We start from the raw sequence: 21,796 nt of genomic DNA, 5'->3' as shown, positions 1-21,796 counted from the left end.
ATGAAGGTCTCTGTGGCTGCCCTCTCCATAGTCATGGATCATGATCTTCAGCTCTCTGACATCTTCTGCACCAAGTAAGTGAGTTTCCTTATGCCTCTGTGCCTGTACCCAGGCTCTAGTCATACTCTGGAGACAACCCTGACAGATTAGCCTGGTCTAATCACAGAGATCTATGAGTGTGGGGAGGAGGAGACCTGAATGACAGGGGCAGGAACACATAGGGTTTTTATGCCTTGGGACTTGAAATTAGCAATATGCTCTTGACAATATTTGCTATTTAGGTTGTAAGATCAAGAGAGGCAAGAATCACTACATTGAGACTTCATCCAGCTTGGTTCTTGTTCTGGCTCTGACACTAAATTACTTGTGACAAGCATTTTCCTCTCTAAAACAGAATCTGGACAGTGTGATGTTTGGCATCCCATCCATCTCTAGCTTTTTATGTTTCCTCCACTGATACCCACCTGGGAATGGGAATGATGGGTCTCATCTTCCTCCTTCCCAGAGAACCATGCCTAGTACTGCAGGGGAGATATGAGAAAGGACATCCCCAGTGTGTCTGATGAAGAGCCTGTTCTTGAGATAATGCAAATAACTAAGGAATCTGCAGGGTGACTGTATGGTTTTACTGATTTCATGCAACTCTTTTCTTTACAGTGGGCTCCAAAACTTCCACCGCCTGCTGCTTCTCCCATGTTAGACAGCAGATCCCCAGAAAATTTGTGATAGATTATTATAAGACCAGCAGCCTGTGTTCCCAGCCAGCTGTGGGGTGAGTATCTACCCATTGAGGCTTCATAGGGGATTCAGGGTATGATGATAGAAGGAGAAAATGAAGCTATTTGGCAATTTGGCCAAATGGCTGCATCAGACAGCTCAGGTAGATAAAAGGGAGAGCAGTGGCCCATGTGGTCCCATGTTCACCTTTGGTCCTTCTGGGAGCAAGAGGTGAACAATGCCCTCTAATGGAGAGGGATGAATGGAAGCAACAGTAATTCGAGGTCAGAAAGGAGGTTGAGAAAATGTCTCCTGGGGAAGTCTCTAGAAAGAGATAGATGGACTCAGTGGGCTTGATGGGAGATTTGATATTTGGGAGAATGGTTCCTTTCTCCCTTCCAGATGTCTACAGAAAGTTGGGAATAGGGGAAGAGAGATTTCCTCTTGATCTCCAGTTGGAAAAGTCCTTGATCTCTCATATTCTCTTTTCTTACTCTACAGGTTCCTGACCAAAAAGGGACAGGAGAAGTGCCAACCCAAATGATGATTGGGTTCAGAAGTACATACATGACTGAGAGCTGACCTGAAGGCTTAAGAGGCTTACAACAATGAATCTTAAAAGGAAATGGACCAAGCTAAGGAATTCCCCATTCAGAAGCAATCTCCCCAGACCTCAGCCTTCCTAGGTTGTTTTTAATCAGTGAAATTTAATTTATATGAATTATGAGGTGGCAGTTTTGGGTATTTATTGATACTATTTGCACTTTGAAGGACACTTGTCCCCCATGGAGACTTGCTTAGCAGCTAACCTTTGGTTCCTTTGAATCCTGGAGGCATCTGTTGGATTCTACAAGTATGTGTTGGACAAAGAATTCAGAATAAAACTTTTTCAAGCCATATGTTTTCTGTGTCTTTTTGGTTTTCTCAGTAGAAATAAGATTGTTCAGGTGGAAATCTTGTATTACCATACTAGAAAGGGGGAGACGATTTAGGCAGCATTTGTTCTGAATGAAAAAAAAAAGTGGTGGTTAAAGTGTATTACCATCTCAATTTTGATTCAGCACGCTCGGTGGCCCCCAAATGCCTAATTTACATTGAGAGGCATAGGTTCTCAGAATAAGGATTGCTAATCCCACCATAGTCTGGCCTCTAATACTATGTTCAATTCTGTGCACCACAGTTTAGAAGGATATTGGCATGCTGAAAGTGGCAGGGGTCCTCAAACTACAGCCCACAGGGCAGATGCAGCAGCTGAGGACATTTATCCCCCTCACCCAGGGCTATGAAGTTTCTTTAAAGGCCCACAAAACAAAGTTTTTGCTTTTACTATAGTCCATCCCTCCAACAGTCTGAGGGACAGTGAACTGACCCCCTATTTAAAAAGTTTGAGGACCCCTGAAAGGATAGTAATCAGGAAGAAGAAGGTCCAGAGTCCCTGTCACTTAAGAATGAGTTGAAGGCTAACGAAAAAAGAAAAGGATTCATGGCAGTCAGTGCAGCAGTATTGAAGTATTTGAAGAGCCCTCATGAGGAAGAGGGTCAGACTTGTACTGTTTGTGCCCACATGAGCAATAGATAGAAGTGACAAAGTCAATAGAGGGTTGCTAATAGGACACACCTTCCATTAATTAGAGTTTTCCAAAACTGAAATCAGTTTGGCTGTTGTTTCCTGTCCTTAGAGGTCATTAAACAGAGGTCAGGTGACCAATTATAGAGGAAGCTCTAGTTGGTTATGTCTCGAACTAGATGTCTGGTGAGTTCTCTTCCATGTCTCCAATCCTATGATTTTTCTGATGTCATCAGGGAATTGTCAGGAAATAGCGTATATGTAAGGGATACGCTCAGGGCACAATAAAAAATCAGGGTCATATAGGAAAAGAAAATGAGGATCAAAATAGGAACTATTTTTCATAATATAACAGCAGAAAAAATGTATTGCATTTAGAGTCAGAATAATTAGGTCCAAATCCTGTCTTCACTATCTGAATGACCATGTACAGCTTAGCTAAGCTGGACTTCTATGTAGATTCAGTATATTTAATATTAATTGAACAAGTACTTCCTTTAATGTTGGAGGAATCTTTATTAAATTGTCTAATTTTGATTTGGATTCATCAGGTGTGGATTCTTATCCTGGCTCTGACAGTTATTAGTTTTCAAGTGAGAGCTTATAAAAACATGAATTTGCATGGCAATGCATATATGTGCTATGTATCATAAGGATGAGCTGTTGATTTAGCCAGGAAAAAAATCAAGTGGCCCTATCTCTTTTAAAGTGAGTCACAAGGTGATAGATAAGAAGTCTTAAGCAACTAGGCAATCTCACCCTTTAGGGTAAATTAGAAAAAATCCTTGGATGAACAGTGTGAAGAAAGAAGGAGTGTTTTGATTGGCTGAAGAAATATATTCATACCTTGTTTCTCTTATCAACCAGAAGTTCAGAGAGGGTGAGGAAGATGGGAAATGGAGGTTGAGAGAATGACAGATAAAACTAGATTGGAAAAGAGAGAGAGAGACAGAGAGAAAAAGAGAGAGACAGACAGACAGATAGAGAGACAGAAACAAACACACACAGCCAGAAAGAGACATAGACAAACAGAGCCATGCACAGAGACAGAGAGATACAGAGATTGAAAAAGACAGCGATAGGGACAGAAAAAGAGAGACACAGAGACAGAATAAGAGAGAGACAGAGAGAGACACATATAGAGACAGAGAATTGGAAGAGACTAACAGAGATAGAAAGAGACAGAGAAACAGAGACACAATATCAATGTACAATGTACAAATAAGTATTATCAAACATAATAAATAAAGACATCAGCCATGGCTGCAATGTTTGCCCGGTTCTAGTGCTCTCTAGTCTATGGACAGTCAGACAAAAGTAGGAAGTAAATTTTATCATCAGTCTTTTGAAAAACATGAAAAGTCATCTCAAAGATCAGCATACTCAATAACTTCCAGAGATATTTTGCAATCATTGTATAAATTCTTCCCCTGTCTCCTTTATACTGACCTCTCACACAGAAGCAGAAAAAAATGAAAGAACGTACTATGGTATACCCAAGGACATCACTTATCGGGTAAGAACTCTCTTCATTGAAACTGCTGAGAAAATAGATTTAGACCCAGATCTCACACCATATACTTCAAGATGCAATTTCACCATGAATAAAGTGGAGATAAAAATAATAAGCCTGGCTTTCTCAGCAGCCAAGAAAGTTTATCATGCTTAATTGAAATCTTTAGGGCAAAATTAGGTGGGGCCATTAGATGGCACAATGGATAGTGTATCAACCCTAGAGTCAAGAAAACCTGAGTTAAATCCAGCCTCTAAGGTTAGGCATGTAACCTTAGAGAAATCATTTAAGTTCACTATTTTCTTTAGAAAAAAATGAAATGGAATAATACATGTCAAGGTACTTTGTGATCTTAAAATGTTACAGAAATGTATGCTGCTAATATCATCACATAAGGAAACAGAAGAACTCCTCAGAGTTCTTATTCCCCACTTCTGTTCATGAGCAGCATTTGCAACAAATTCTTCCATGGTTCCTCTGGTGAAACCTGGAATCTGAGAAGTTAAAGTTATGTATACTTTGTCAAATAGTTCCTGAGTATCTGCCAGCTGGTACAAGAGAAGCAACAAGTGAAGGGAAGATATTGATCTTTGTGTACACATTATACACACACACACCTATGTGTGTATTTACACACATATGTAATGGGCTGAGGCTTGAGTTGTTGCACTGAGGTCCTAAGCATGTGAGGCTAAATAGTAATTGGACCATACTCTATTAATATACATGCTTGGATAAAGAATGGCCCCCGCCCACTCTCTGTGCAAGTCCTGATGTGTTGTATAGGAAATGACGATTTTGGTGGGTAGAGGCAGAGAGACAGGAAGAGAGGTGGAGAGAGTTTGGGGCTGGGTTGGATTCTGGGAGCTGCTGGTCTCATGGCTTCTGGTCTAGCTAGCTTCTTGACTCAGCTGCTGACATTGCTATTGTAGATTCCCTTCTACCTCCGACCTTTCTTCATCTCTGCTAAGAATAAAGATTGATGATTTTCCCCTAACCTGAATTTCTGACTCCGGCTGATTTTAAAATGCGCGGTCATCACACACATACATATGTGTGTACATCTATATCTATTTATCTATCTACAAAATTTATTATGTGAGTAAAACTAAAGCACACAATTCCTTTTTAGCCAGGGTAGGTGAAATCAGGTCTCAACTCACCTTTTAACAAGAGTGACTTTACACATAAATTATGTTAGGCTAGGTCAAGAAAACAACCTCAGCCTAGGGATCAAATATGAATTATCAAGGGAGTTGAGAAGAGATAAATTCCAGAAATTGGGCCAAGTGTGGTTTCTTTGCTTTCCAAGAATGCCTCTGCTGTGCAGGAGGAAATGTCTAAGGAGAGATTTTGAATTAAACCTTGATCAGATTTGTTTACTTCTCCTAAACTACATCCCTGATTTGGCTAGAAGAATAGCAAGTATTGGTAGATTACATCCTGTATTGGTGCAAAATTTCTGGAAGATTTTGGCCTTCTTATTTTAACATTATTTTCTATCAATGTCCTTGTTTCATTATGATCTATATCACAAACCAAGAAGATTTATCGCGCTTAATGCAACTCTTTAGTCCATGAATGGAAGAAAACTTTCAGCAAGCAGAGGCTATAATGTATACGTTTGTCACAAGTACAACTCGCAGTCATCAAGTTTCCAATCATCTCTACACTCTTTCAGCTGAAGCCCATTTTCCCCTGGATTCTGGATGTTCTTCTGGGACAGTGTGTCCCAGACTTTTGAAAGAAGCTTTGCACCAGCTGTTTTTATGGAACCACCATAGCTAATACATTATTGCAAAAACTGCTTAAATCTGCATGATTCAATTAATTCTCAACTGATAATCTCAAAGAGAAACAGTTCATTGAAACTCCAGTTTATGGAATTAGGGAATAATATCTGAATCTTTTGAAGAGGCTTTTATAAGCTAAGGGAGGGTGTAAGCATGGGGAAAATATGGAGCGAAGTTCAGCAGACTCATCAGTGGAACTGAGTGTTTGGATAAAGAGCCATAGAGGATACATGGGGTATAATCAATGACAAGTTTAAACTAGATGATCGCTAAGGGCCCTTCTAAATCTAAATCTATAATCTTAGAATCTAGGTGGCATGTGGAATTCATTGTGACTGCCAACTTCCAATTGATGATTAACATTACTATCCTTCTTATTTAGCTTTGTCCGTCTCTGCTACTACTCAAGTTCATCACATCTCCACTGAGCACCAATCTCCACTTCTCAACACCTTCTTTCTTCATTCCTTCTCCCTGTAAGACCCCTCTCCACATACACACATACAAAATGATCAAACTGCAATGAGGAAGAAAACATCAGCTCTTGATAACAACTTTGCATTTTAGTTTCCGATTTCTGACAATGACATCATCTCTTTCTTATGATTTCCAATAATTTTCTGTTGGTTTCCTCTTTTCATGAACTCCCAAAACCCTATAAAAAGGGGACCCAAACATGAGATAGGCACACAGCTGCAGTGTCTCTCAGCCTGTGCTCTGCTCCTCCAGCTCCTCTCTCTTCTCAGGATCATGAAGTTCTTTGTGGTTGCACTCTCCATCCTCATGGTCATGGCCTTCAATTTTCCCGAATCCTCGGCAATAAGTAAGTGGATTTGTTCCTACTCTTTGTGGCTTTGCCTAGGTTCTGCTTGGGAGCTGGACAGAGCCTTGATCAGAGACAGCCGTAGTGTGAGCAAAGGAGTCTGGTGAGGATGTAGAGGGGAGTGAAGATGTAGAAATTTTCTACAGATTTGGGGCTTGAAAGCATTAACATGCCCTTGACAATGCTCTTTGACATGTACGTTCAAGGCGGGAGAAAAGAGAAGGAGCAGCAGATTGTCTAGTAGTCCAACTAGGTTCTAGTTCCAACTTTGATACTACACACTCTTGGCTTCTGCAGCAACTGGCTTCCTCTGTAACAGATTGGATTTGCACGAGTAGATTTCTGCCATTCTTTCTAGCTCTCCTATGACAGGTTTTCCCTAGGTTCCTTTATGGAGACAAGAAGAGTAGGTCTGACCCTCCTCCAGGTACAATGGGAATCACACCTGGTGATTCCAGAGCACCAGGCTTAGGGAGACATGAAGGAGCGTACCCGATGAAAAGCATCTAAGGAATGTACAATATGAGGGTATGGCCGTACTAACTTAAGGCAACTCTTTCCTTTACAGCGAGTTCCACTGATCCTGGTACCTGTTGCTTCAACTATGCCAAAAATCAGATTCCCAGAGAAATTGTGATTCACTTTTATGAAACCAACAGCCACTGTCCCCAGCAAGGTGTGGTGTAAGTATCTACCCCCTGAATCTCCTTAAAGGATAAAGGGGATAAAGGAAAGAAAAATGAAACCATTTGGGAATTTGACCAAGGAGGTCCTTGAAGCAATTCTGGTGAGACTGTGCATAAAAGGGAGGGCAGTAGCTCCTGTAGTTCCATGCTCAGGTTTGGTTCTTCCTGGAATAACTGCTTCCAAGTGCCAGGGATAAATGGAAGGAGGCTAAAAAAATATCTCCTGGGCATATCTCTAGAAAGAGACAGATGGACTCAATAGGTCTGAGGGAGGTTTCAGAAAATGGGAAAGTGGTTCCTTAATCCCTTCCAGACATTTAGAGGAAGTTGGGAAGTGGTCAACTGATTACCCTTCCCTTCATCTCCAGCTGAAAAGCTTCTGGGTCTCTCATCTCTTCTCACACTCCACAGGTTTGTGACCCAAAAGAAAAGGGAAATATGTGCCAACCCTGAAGATGCCTGGGTTCAGAATTATGTGAATGACCTGAAAGTAAAGGCCTCAGGAGTCCAGAACAATGAATCTTAAAGGGATATGGACCAAGCTAAGGAATTCCATATTCACATGCAATCACCGCAGACCCCAGCCTTCCTGGGTTGTTTTAATCAGTTACATTTAATTTATGTAAATTATTGGCTGTCAGTTTTGGTATTTATTGGTACTAGTTACACTTGGAAGGACACCCGTCCCTCATGGGAGTTAGAACCTAACCTCCAGTTCCTTTGAATCCTGGGGCCATCTGCTGGGTTCCACAAATATGTGTTGGAGAAAAGATTTCAAAACAAACCTTTTTCAAGCCATATGTTTTCTGTGTGTTTTTGGTTTTTTCAGGGGAGATAGGATTGTTCAGGTGGAGTTCCTGAATTATCATACTAGAAAGGGGGAAATGATTTAGGTACCATTTGTTCTGAACGAAAAAAAAAATTGGTGGTTGAAGTGTATTACCATCTCATTTTGATTCAGCATGTTCAGTGGCTCCCCAATGTCTAATCTACATTGAGAGGCATAGGTTCCCAGAATAAGGATTGCTAATCCCTCCATAGTCTGGCCTTTAATACTATGTTCAATTCTGTGCACCATAGCTTAGAAAGATATTGGGTTACCTATAGTGTTTAAAGGATAGTCATCAGAAAGAAGAAAGGTCCAGAGTTCCTGTCACTTAAGGATGAGTTGAAGGATGGCTAATGAAGAAATGAATGAATTCATGACAGTTATGGTAGTAGTACTGAAATATCTGAAGAGCTATCATGAGGAAGAGGGTCAGACTTGTAGTGTTTGTGCCCAAATGAGCAATGGATAGAAATGACAAGGAGGTAGAGGGTTAATAACAGGATATACCTCCCACTAATTAGAACTTTCTAAAACTGAAACCAGATGCCTCAGATGGCTGTTGGTTCATCTCTTTGGAGGTCATTAAACAAAGATCAGGTGACCAATTAGAGGAAGCTCTAGTTGGTTATGTCTGGAACTAGATATCTGGTGGGTTCCCTTCTATGTCTCCAATCCTATGATTTTTCTGATGTCATCAGGGAACTGTCAAGAAATAGTGTATATGTAAGGGATACGCTCAGGGCACAATGGAAAATCAGAGTCATGCAGGAAAAGAAAATGAGGATCAAAATAGGAATTATTTTTCATAATATAACAGCAGAAAAAAGGTATTGCATTTAGAGTCAGAATAATTAGGTCCAAAACCTGTCTTCACTATTTGAGTGACCATGTACAGCTTAGCTAAGCTGAGCTTGTATATAGATTCAGTATATTTAATATTAATTTAACAAGTACTTCCTTTAATGTTGGAGGAATCTTTATTAAATTGTCTAATTTTGCTTTGGATTTATCAGGTGTAGATTCTTATCCTGGCTCTGACATTTATTAGTTTTCAAGTGAGAGCTTATAAAAACATGAATTTGCATGGCAATGCATATATGTGCTATGTATCATAAGGATGAGCTGTTGATTTAGCCAGGAAAAAAATCAAGTGGCCCTATCTCTTTTAAAATAAGGTGATAGATAAGAAGTCTTAAGCCACTAGGCAATCTCACCCTTTAGGGTAAATTAGAAAAAATCCTTGGATGAACAGTGTGAAGAAAGAAGGAGTGTTTTGATTAGCTGAAGAAATATATTCATACCTTGTTTCTCTTATCAACCAGAAGCTCAGAGAGGGTGAGGAAGATGGGAAGTGGAGGTTAAGAGAGAGAATGACAGATAGAACTAGATTGGAAAAGAGAGAAAGAGAGAGAGAGAGATGGAGAGAAAGAGAGACAGACAGACAGACAGATAGAGAGACAGAAACAGAAACACACACAGCCAGAAAGAGACATAGACAAACAGAGACAGAGAGATACAGAGATTGAAAAAGACAGCGATAGGGACAGAAAAAGAGAGACACAGAGACAGAATAAGGGAGAGACAGAGAGAGACACATATAGAGACAGAGAGTTGGAAGAGACTAACAGAGATAGAAAGAGACAGAGAAACAGAGACACAATATCAATGTACAATGTACAAATAAGTATTATCAAACATAATAAATAAAGAATCAGCCACGGCTGCAACGTTTGCTCCGTTCTAGTGCTCTCTAGTCTATGGACAGTCAGACAAAAGTAGGAAGTAAATTTTATCATCAGTCTTTTGAAAAACATGAAAAGTCATCTCAAAGATCAGCATACTCAATAACTTCCAGAGATATTTTGCAATCATTGTATAAATTCTTCCCCTGTCTCCTTTATACTGACCTCTCACACAGAAGCAGAAAAAAATGAAAGAACGTACTATGGTATACCCAAGGACATCACTTATCGGGTAAGAACTCTCTTCATTGAAACTGCTGAAAAAATAGATTTAGACCCAGATCTCACACCATATACTTCAAGATGCAATTTCACCATGAATAAAGTGGAGATAAAAATAATAAGCCTGGCTTTCTCAGCAGCCAAGAAAGTTTATCATGCTTAATTGAAATCTTTAGGGCAAAATTAGGTGGGGCCATTAGATGGCACAATGGATAGTGTATCAACCCTAGAGTCAAGAGAACCTGAGTTAAATCCCAGCCTCTAAGGTTAGGCATGTAACCTTAGAGAAATCATTTAAGTTCACTATTTTCTTTAGAAAAAAATGAAATGGAATAATACATGTCAAGGTACTTTGTGATCTTAAAATGTTACAGAAATGTATGCTGCTAATATCATCACATAAGGAAACAGAAGAACTCCTCAGAGTTCTTATTCCCCACTTCTGTTCATGAGCAGGATTTGCAACAAATTCTTCCATGGTTCCTCTGGTGAAACCTGGAATCTGAGAAGTTAAAGTTATGTATACTTTGTCAAATAGTTCCTGAGTATCTGCCAGCTGGTACAAGAGAAGCAACAAGTGAAGGGAAGATATTGATCTTTGTGTACACATTATACACACACACACCTATGTGTGTATTTACACACATATGTAATGGGCTGAGGCTTGAGTTGTTGCACTGAGGTCCTAAGCATGTGAGGCTAAATAGTAATTGGACCATACTCTATTAATATACATGCTTGGATAAAGAATGGCCCCCACCCACTCTCTGTGCAAGTCCTGATGTGTTGTATAGGAAATGACGATTTTGGTGGGTAGAGGCAGAGAGACAGGAAGAGAGGCGGAGAGAGTTTGGGGCTGGGTTGGATTCTGGGAGCTGCTGGTCTCATGGCTTCTGGTCTAGCTAGCTTCTTGACTCAGCTGCTGACATTGCTATTGTAGATTCCCTTCTACCTCCGACCTTTCTTCATCTCTGCTAAGAATAAAGATTGATGATTTTCCCCTAACCTGAATTTCTGACTCCGGCTGATTTTAAAATGCGCGGTCATCACACACATACATATGTGTGTACATCTATATCTATTTATCTATCTACAAAATTTATTATGTGAGTAAAACTAAAGCACACAATTCCTTTTTAGCCAGGGTAGGTGAAATCAGGTCTCAACTCACCTTTTAACAAGAGTGACTTTACACATAAATTATGTTAGGCTAGGTCAAGAAAACAACCTCAGCCTAGGGATCAAATATGAATTATCAAGGGAGTTGAGAAGAGATAAATTCCAGAAATTGGGCCAAGTGTGGTTTCTTTGCTTTCCAAGAATGCCTCTGCTGTGCAGGAGGAAATGTCTAAGGAGAGATTTTGAATTAAACCTTGATCAGATTTGTTTACTTCTCCTAAACTACATCCCTGATTTGGCTAGAAGAATAGCAAGTATTGGTAGATTACATCCTGTATTGGTGCAAAATTTCTGGAAGATTTTGGCCTTCTTATTTTAACATTATTTTCTATCAATGTCCTTGTTTCATTATGATCTATATCACAAACCAAGAAGATTTATCGCGCTTAATGCAACTCTTTAGTCCATGAATGGAAGAAAACTTTCAGCAACCAGAGGCTATAATGTATACGTTTGTCACAAGTACAACTCGCAGTCATCAAGTTGCCTAATCATCTCTACACTCTTTCAGCTGAAGCCCATTTTCCCCTTGATTCTGGATGTTCTTCTGGGACAGTGAGTCCCAGACTTTTGAAAGATGCTTTGTACCAGCTGTTTTTATGGAACCACCATAGCTAATACATTATTGCAAAAACTGCATAAGTCTGCATGATTCAATTAATTCTCAACTGATAATCTCTTTTTTTTCTTTTTCTTTTTTTCTTTTTTCTTTTTTATTTAATAGCCTTTTATTTACAGGTTATATGCATGGATAACTTTACAGCATTGACAATTGCCAAACCTCTTGTTCCAATTTTTCACCTCTTACTCCCCACCCCCTCCCCTAGATGGCAGAATGACCAGTAGATGTTAAATACATTAAAATATAAATTAGATACACAATAAGTATACATGACCAAAACATTATTTTGCTGTATAAAAAGACTCAGACTCTGAAATATTGTACAATTAGCTTGTGAAGGAAATCAAAAATGCAGGTGGGCATAAATATAGGGATTGGGAATTCAATGTAATGGTTTTTAGTTATCTACCAAAGTTCTTTCTCTGGGCATAGTTGGTTCAGTTCATTACTGCTCCATTGGAAATGATTTGGTTGATCTCGTTGCTGAGGATGGCCTGGTCCATCAGAACTGGTCATCATATAGTATTGTTGTTGAAGTATATAATGATCTCCTGGTCCTGCTCATTTCACTCAGCATCAGTTCGTGTAAGTCTCTCCAGGCCTTTCTGAAATCATCCTGTTGGTCATTTCTTACAGAACAGTAATATTCCATAATATTCATATACCACAATTTATTCAGCCATTCTCCAACTGATGGACATCCATTCAGTTTCCAGTTTCTAGCCACTACAAAAAGGGCTGCCACAAACATTCGTGCACATACAGGTCCCTTTCCCTTCTTTATAATCTCTTTGGGATATAATCCCAGTAGTAACACTGCTGGATCAAAGGGTATGCACAGTTTGATAACTTTTTGAGCATAGTTCCAAACTACTCTCCAAAATGGTTGGATTCGTTCACAACTCCACCAACAATGCATCAATGTCCCAGTTTTCCCACATCCCCTCCCACAATCATCATTATTTTTTCCTGTCATCTTAGCCAATCTGACAGGTGTGTAGTGGTATCTTAGAGTTATCTTAATTTGCATTTCTCTGATTAATAATGACTTGGAGCATCTTTTCATATGAGTAGAAATTCAACTGATAATCTCAAAGAGAAATAATTCATTGAAGCTCCAGTTTATGGAATTAGGGAATAATATCTGAATCTTCCAAAGAAGCTTTTATAAGCTAAGCGAGGGTGTAAGCACGGGGAAAATATGGAGCGAAGTTCAGCAGACTCATCAGTGGAACTGAACATTTAGATAAAGAGCCATAGAGGATACATGGGGTATAATCAATGAGAAGTTTAAACTAGATGATCGCTAAGGGCCCTTCTAGATCTAAATCTATAATCTTAGAATCTAGGTGGCATGTGGAATTCATTGTGAGTGCCATCTTCTAATTGATGATTAACATTACTATCCTTCTTATTTAGCTTTGCCCATCTCTGCTACTACTCAAGTTCATCACATCTCCACTGAGCACCAATCTCCACTTCTCAACACCTTCTTTCTTCATTCCTTCTCCCTGTAAGACCCCCCTCCACATGCACACAGACAAAATGATGAAACTGCAATGAGGAAGAAAACGTCAGCTCTTGATAACAACTTTGCATTGCAGTTTCCGATTTCTGACAATGACATCATCTCTTTCTTGGGATTTCCAATAATTTTCTGTTGGTTTCCTCTTTTCATGAACTCCCAAAACCCTATAAAAAGGGGACCCAAACATGAGATAGGCACACAGCTGCAGTGTCTCTCAGCCTGTGCTCTGCTCCTCCAGCTCCTCTCTCTTCTCAGGATCATGAAGTTCTTTGTGGTTGCACTCTCCATCCTCATGGTCATGGCCTTCAATTTTCCCGAATCCTCGGCAATATGCAAGTGGATTTGTTCCTACTGTTTGTGGTTTTGCCCAGGTTCTGCTTGTGAGCTGGACAGAGCCTTGATCAGAGACAGCTGTAGTGTGATCAAAGGAGTCTGGTGAGGGTGTAGAGGGGAGTGAAGATGTAGAAGTTTTCTACAGATTTGGGGCTCGAAAGCATTAACATGCCCTTGACAATGCTGTTTGACATGTAAGTTCAAGGCAGGAGAAAAGAGAAGGAGCACCAGATTGCCTTGTAGTCCAACTAGGTTCTAGTTCCAACTTTGATACTACATACTCTTGGCTTCTGCAGAAACTGGCTTTCTCTGTAACAGATTGGATTTGCATGAGTAGATCTCTGCCATTCTTTCTAGCTCTCCTATGACAGGTTTTCCCTAGGTTCCTTTATGGAGACAAGAAGAGTAGGTCTGACCCTCCTCCAGGTACAATGGGAATCACACCTGGTGATTCCAGAGCACCAGGCTTAGGGAGACATGAAGGAGCGTACCCGATGAAAAGCCCTAAGGAATGTCCAATATGAGGGTATGGCCATACTAACTTAAGGCAACTCTTTCCTCGTACCTGTTGCTTCAACTATGCCAAAAATCAGATTTCCAGAGAAATTGTGATTCACTTTTATGAAACCAACAGCCACTGTCCCCAGCAAGGTGTGGTGTAAGTATCTACCCCCTGAATCTCCTTAAAGGATAAAGGGGATAAAGGAAAGAAAAATGAAACCATTTGGGAATTTGACCAAGGAGGTCCTTGAACCAATTCTGGTGAGACTGTGCATAAAAGGGAAGGCAGTAGCCCTTGTGGTTCCATGCTCAGGTTTGGTTCTCCCAGGAATAACTGCCTCCAAGTGCCAGGGATAAATGGAAGGAGGCTAAAAAAGTCTCTCCTGGGCATTTCTCTACAAAGAGACAGATGGACTCAATAGGTCTGAGGGAGGTTTCAGAAAATGGGAAAGTGGTTCCTTAATCCCTTCCAGACATTTAGAGGAAGTTGGGAAGTAGTCAACTGATTACCCTTCCCTTCATCTTCAGCTGAAAAGCTTCTGGATCTCTCATCTCTTCTCTCACTCCACAGGTTTGTGACCAAAAGGAATAGAAGCATATGTGCCGACCCCCAAGATGCCTGGGTTCAGAATTATGCGAATGACCTGAAAGTAAAGGCCTCAGGAGTCCAGAACAATGAATCTTAAAGGGATATGGACCAAGCTAAGGAATTCCATATTCACATGCAATCACCGCAGACCCCAGCCTTCCTGGGTTGTTTTAATCAGTTACATTTAATTTATGTAAATTATTGGTTGTCACTTTTGGTATTTATTGGTACTAGTTACACTTGGAAGGACACCCGTCCCTCATGGGAGTTAGACCCTAACCTTCAGTTCCTTTGAATCCTGGGGCCATCTGCTGGGTTCCACAAATATGTGTTGGACAAAGAATTCAGAATAAACCTTTTTCAAGCCATATGTTTTCTGTGTGTTTTTGGTTTTCTCAGGAGAGATAGGATTGTTCAGGTGGAGTTCCTGAATTATCATACTAGAAAGGGGGAAATGATTTAGGTACCATTTGTTCTGAACGAAAAAAAAAATTAGTGGTTGAAGTGTATTACCATCTCATTTTGATTCAGCATGTTCAGTGGCTCCCCAATGTCTAATCTACATCAAGAGGCATAGGTTCCCAGAATAAGGATTGCTAATCCCTCCATAGTCTGGCCTTTAATACTATGTTCAATTCTGTGCACCATAGCTTAGAAAGATATTGGGTTACCTATAGTGTTTAAAGGATAGTCATCAGAAAGAAGAAAGGTCCAGAGTTCCTGTCACCTAAGGATGAGTTGAAGGATGGTTAATGAAGAAATGAATGAATTCATGACAGTTATGGTAGTAGTACTGAAATATCTGAAGAGCTATCATGAGGAAGAGGGTCAGACTTGTAGTGTTTGTGCCCAAATGAGCAATGGATAGAAATGACAAGGAGGTAGAGGGTTAATAATAGGATATACCTCCCACTAATTAGAACTTTCTAAAACTGAAACCAGATGCCTCAGATGGCAGTTGGTTCATCTCTTTGGAGGTCATTAAACAAGGATCAGGTGACCAATTAGGGGAAGCTCTAGTTGGTTATGTCTGGAACTAGATATCTGGAGGGTTCCCTTCTATGTCTCCAATCCTATGATTTTTCTGATGTCATCAGGAAACTGTCAGGAAATATTGTATATGTAAGGGATATGCTCAGGGCACAATGGAAAATCAGAGTCATGCAGGAAAAAAAAATGAGGGAAGAAGTCATCAAAATGGGAATTATTTCTCATGACAAAACAGCAGAAAAAAGTGTTGCATTTAGAGTTAGAATAATTCCATCCAAATCTTGTGTTCACTATCTGAGTTACTGTGTATAGCTTAGTTAAGCTGAGCTTCTATATAGATTCAGTATATTTAATGTTAATTTAACAAGTACTTCCTTTGGTGTAGGAGGAATCTCTACTAAAATGGCTAGTTTTGATTTAGATTCAGTAGGTGTGAATTCTTATCCTGGCATTGACGTTTATTTGTTTTCAAGTAAGAGTTTATAAAGATATGAATTTGGATGTCAATGTACATGAATGCTATATAAAGATGAACTGTTGATTTAGCAAAGTAAAAAAATCAAGTGACTCTATCTCTTTCAAAGTATGTCATAAGGTGATAGATAAGAAGTCTTAAGCAACTAGTCAATGCCATTCTTTAGGGTAAATTAGAAAAAAATCCTTAAATGAAGTGTGAACACCCAAAGAGTGCTCAGATTGGCTGAAGAAATATGTTCATATATTTTTTTCTCTTATCAACCAATGTAATATTCTCCTCTAAAATGTAATGTTCTCTGTTGAGGTTTCCTTGGGGTCTCTGGAGGCGGCTTCGTTTCACTTCAGAGTAATCACACAAGTGCAACCAGATGTTAAAGTCCAAATCCTTTATTGTCTCTTTCCAAATCTTGTCTCCTTTCCTGGGGCCCAGTTAGCTTTCTTAGAGGCCTGTCTCTCTCCTTGAATTGGAGAGCTTAAGCTCCTGCTGCCTTCTCTGGCTTCTGAATCTCCCCAACTAAATGCTGGGTGAAACTCTGAGAGCTTCTAGTGTGCTTGTCCTTGTGGCCCTGAGACTTCTTGCTTATATGCCCCACACTGAGTATACAGCAATTATTATATCCCTAGGAAACCATTATTTGTTGTAGGATTAAATCAGTGCTAAATTAGATTTAACCATTGTCTCCTCAATTCCACTTAGTACCTTGTTGCAAATTCTGGCCCATAACATCTCCTTGTAGGAGTAAATCAATCATACTGAACCTGGCTAAATTAGATAACTATTGTCTCTATCAATTCCACTGACTTAATACCTTGTAAGAATTCTTTGTTTCAAGTTCAGAGTTCTGGCCCATAACAAACCAAAAGCTCGGAGAGGGTGAGGAAGATGGGAAGTCAAGGTTAAGAGAGAGAATAACAGATAAAACTAAATTCTGATGGACATGACTCTCTTCAGCAATGAGATGATTCAAACCACTTCCAATTGTTCACTGATGAAGAGTGCCATATACACCCAGAGAGAGGACTGTGGGAACAGAGTGTAGACCACAACATAACATTTTCCCTCTTCCTCTTGATGTTTACTTGCATTTTGTTTTCTTTCTCAGGTTTTTTTTTCCCTTCTTGATCTGATTTTTTTTTTTTTTGTGTGTAGCAAGATAACTGTATAAATATGTATACATATATTGGATTTAACATATATTTTAACATATCTAACATGTCTTGGACAATCTGCCATCTAGGGGAGGGAGTGGAGGAGAAGGAAAAAATTGGAATGGAAAAAATTTTGCAATTTTCAACATTTGATCAATGTTGAAAAATTACTCCTGCATATGTTTTGTAAATAAAAAGCTTTAATAAAATTAAAAAAAAAGCAGGGGTAGCAATCCTGATCTCAGATCAAGCAAAAGTAAAACTTGGTTTAGTTGAGATAAGGAAGGAAAGTATATCTTGCTAAAGGCTACCATAGATAATGAAGATGAATATCAATACTAATGAAGATGAATATCAATACTAAACATATATAGACCAAGTAGTGTAGCAGCCAAATTCCTAGAGGAGAAGTTAAGAGAGATGCAAGAAAAAATAGCAAAACAACACTAGTGGGGGATCTCAACCCTGCTCTCTCAGAACTAGATAATCAAAACACAAAATAAATAAGCAAGAAGTTAAGGAGGAAAACAATGTTGGAAAAGTTAGGTATGATAGATCTTTGGAGAAAATTGAATGGAGACAGAAAGGAGTTTTACTTTTTTCTCAGTGATTCATGGAAACTATACAAAAATTGACCATATTTTAGGGCATGAAAACTTCAAAATCAAATGCAGAAAGGTAGAAATATTAAATGCATTTTTTTTCAGATCATATGCAAAGGCCAGAGCAAAATAGTCCCCAAATTAATTGGAAACGAAATAATCTAATCCCAATGAATGAATGAGCAAAACAACAAATCATAGACACAATCAGTAATGTCATCCAAGAGAATGACAATAGTGAGACAACATACTACACTTTGTGGGATGCAGCCAAAGTGATTATTAGGGGAAATTTTATATCTCTAGATGTTTACTTCCATAAAATAGAAAAAGAGAAGGTCAGTGAATTGGCTTTACAATTAAAAAGCTAGACAAAGAACAAATTAAAAACCCTCAAGTAAATACGAAATTTGGAAAGAAAAAGCTTTAAGGAAAAAAAAGGAGAAAAAAGAGAATATAAAATGAAAAAAAATGAAAGAGTAGAACTGAAGAAATGCAGGACTGTCAGGAAGTTTGAGGTCAATGAGGACAATCTTCTGATTGGTATTGCACAAGTTTTTATTAAGTGGCTACCATATGATGTGTGCTAGTGGTGAAGTCCCAGATAGAAAAAAAAAATGAAACAATTCCTACCCAGAAGGAATTTGTAGTTCAAGGGAATATGAAGTCCAGTGTAAGGAAACTACACACAGCCAGAGAAATTAATTTTAAAATCTATTTACAAAATAAATTTACAGTAACTACAGGGGATGGAGAGAAGCACTGTATACATGGGAATTAGAAATGGATTTTTGTAGGAGGTAATGCTTGTCTGCAGTATGCTGAGTTCAAAATGTTAACTGGATCTCCTGGTGAAATGTACTTTCAGATGGTTGGAGACAAGAAAGTAGGACTCAGAAATGAGATCAGAGAATTTCAAGGATAAACATGATTGAGTGACTTGCCCAGGGATACTCTGTTTGCTTGAAAGTTTCAGAGACAGGTTTTGAATTAAGTTCAGTCAGCTATCCACTATACCACACTACCTACTGTGAAGGGGGAAAGGACAGGACATCAAGAAAATCTGCTCTAGTCATGTGAGTGGGATCCTCATTTCTGAATGAAACACTGTGGAGAAAGGAGAAGTCCATTTTTAAAAAATATACTAAGAAGGGAGAATGCTAGATCTGTTTTGATTTTCTTCTCCCTCTTCCTTCTTGGCTGAGAAGATCTTCGTTCCTTCTCTTTTTTTCCTCTTTCATGACTCAGACAACATTGAGTATAATAAAAAGTAACTAAGGACTCTCTGCACATGGAAATAGTCACAGGGAAGAGTCACAGTCCAAACCTATACCAGGACTAAGCAGAATTTTGCAAGAAAAACCATTGACTAAAAGAGAGTGATCCCTAAACCCATGTTGCAGTGTCTCCTCTAATTTCTTCCATACAAAAAACATTGCCATGATGCTTATAGATCATAAAGTGTTTCGTTTTTATTACAAATAATAAAATATCAATGAATGCTCATATTTGGTTATTTTAAAGTATATATTAACTTTAAGACAATGGTAGAGAAATTTCCCTGCTTGTTGGCATCTCCTTCTGTCTTTATTTCTGCTCTGCTCTCTCTGTATTTCTAAATTTTTTTTTCATTCCTGAACTTTGATTTTCCTTTTAGATGGCCATCCTTATCCACTGCCATCACTTCCCAAAAGAAAGCCTTTCATATGACAGATTAAGTGAAAATAACAAAGCAACCCAAAACATTGGCAATGACTGAAAATGCTTAACTGATTTGATACTTCTAATTTGTCACCTCCATGCCAAACGAGAGGAAAAACGGGGTCATCTTCAGTCTTCTCATGGAATGAATGATTAGTCATTGCAATCATCAGCATTCTTAACTCATTCAAAGTTGCTTTCCTCTACAATATAATAGTCATTGCATCAGTTTTTCTCCTACTTCCATTGACTTCATTCTGAATCAGGAGCTTGCATATATACCTGAATAGGAAATCTCCATATTATTAGTAAGTTCATTTCAAATCATTGTAAGAATGTGACTTTCCCCATGTGAACCTAATCTCCATCCGAACCATGTGAACCCAATATCCATGTGAATGATTTTCCCGAAGTGAACCTAATCAAGCTATGATATGACTTGTGTGAGAACTTGACCGTTTTCTCACCCATAAGAACATATATTTTTGCTCCTTCTCCTGTGGGAAGGTGACCATTCCCTAACCCAAAAGAACAGGTGTTTTAGCTCCTTCTCCCGTGAGGACTTGATCATTTTTTAGCCTATAAGCTGGGAATGTACCACATGTGTTTTAGCTCCAACTACATGATTCCAGGAACTCTCCACTCCTTGGAACAGTTGCTGTCGATAAGGACTGGCCCCCTTGTCAATGCAACACTTGACTACAACTACCTGGAGCCCTTGTTGATACTTCCCTGTCTTATATGATGTCTTTATTTGGCACAAAGCCTGATTCCTATAAAAGGCAAGTGAATCATTCTCTATTTGAAACCTCACCTACAGAGATGATGATCTGCCTAGGATTTTCCCGTTTGGGACTCAAAGGCTGAATTACCAGGGTTTCCCAGCCAGTGTAAGTAAGTTAGAGTCGGAGCTCCCCTGATCGGTGATGTATTCTCTCTCTCTGTCTGCTATCCCAATCACAATTCTCATTATTCTTTGTCTTTTAGGTATTATTTGCTGGATTAGTTGTTATTTTAAGCATTCTATTCTGTGTATTGTGTAATTAACTTTTACTTTCACTTTGATTGAGTCCCAGAGAGTCATTTATAAGAGTGAATCTGAACTTTTCCCTTAAATCACAGAACAATACCAAAAGAGAGTTTGACCAGCTCAATAATGTCACCCACTTGGGGAAAGATTAGTAGGTGAACAAAAATTCTAGGACAACTGGAAGGAAGTCAGACAGAAATCAGATATAGCATCTTATAGTATATATTGCAATATCCTCCAAAGAATCACCATACCTAGACATGAAAGATTGTATCAAAAACAAACTGGAGGGAAATGGAAGGAGATACCTTACAATCATTCCTGAATTCATCTAGTGGCAACATTATTTATTATATTCACATCTCAAGCATTTCTCCACATAATGTTTTGTTGATTGTAAATCAATTTCATTTTCATTTTCTAAAAAAGCAGATATCTATGATGATATTGTATTAATATCTAACAATTCTACTCATTATTTCATATCTACAGCCCCACTACAGTATCCCATTGCCTCCTTCCCCTTAAGTGTCCCCACAATTTATATAAACTTCCTTGACATCAGAAAGGCCAAGATTGAATCCTGAATTTGTTACTCACTAGTTATGGAAACTAGACAAGATGCTTCATTACAATAACCAGGAATTTTTTAGCGACTCTTCTACAATATCTCTTGTTAGCTGTGAAATGAAAGATCACACAGCTAGTAACTTTACATAGTTATTGTGAAGATTAAATGGTCAATCTCAAAAATTTTTGTGCCCTCAAAAAGTTGTGCAAATGGATGCCAATGCATCATATAGAAAGGAATGGAACAAAATTAAATGTCCACATTGCCTGATCCTGCTCTGTTCCCAGTTCCACAAAAATTTTATTTGGGGGGTCTTGATAAGAGGACAGGAGTTTCTTGTATAGGCTTGTCTTCCTGAGTGAAAAGATGTAGCATCAGCAGATATGGAATCATATCCAAGAAGTGCTTCTAACTGCCACTGTGATCTAGGATTAGTCACATCTCTTTGGACCACAGCTTCTTTAGTTTTAAAAAGAAAGTGTTGGACTAAATCACTAATGACATTTCTAGTTTTAAATCTACACTCCTAAAATATAGGCTGTTCTGATATCAAGGCAGTAGGAATACTCCTTTAGATAAATGATGGCTAACCCTCTACCATTTGATTTTGCACTTTTCTTATCAGTCTCTGC

The 21,796-nt window shown here is 38.9% G+C and overlaps 1 pseudogene; it reads left to right on the top strand.

Annotated features, from left to right (window-relative positions):
* On the top strand, positions 1–8,870 carry LOC116423444 (annotated as a pseudogene).
* The last annotated feature ends 12,926 nt before the right edge of the window (positions 8,871–21,796 follow it).

Source organism: Sarcophilus harrisii, chromosome 4, assembly GCF_902635505.1.
Source record: "Sarcophilus harrisii chromosome 4, mSarHar1.11, whole genome shotgun sequence".
Classification (NCBI taxonomy): domain Eukaryota; kingdom Metazoa; phylum Chordata; class Mammalia; order Dasyuromorphia; family Dasyuridae; genus Sarcophilus; species Sarcophilus harrisii.
This window is presented reverse-complemented; position numbering and strand designations above follow the sequence as displayed.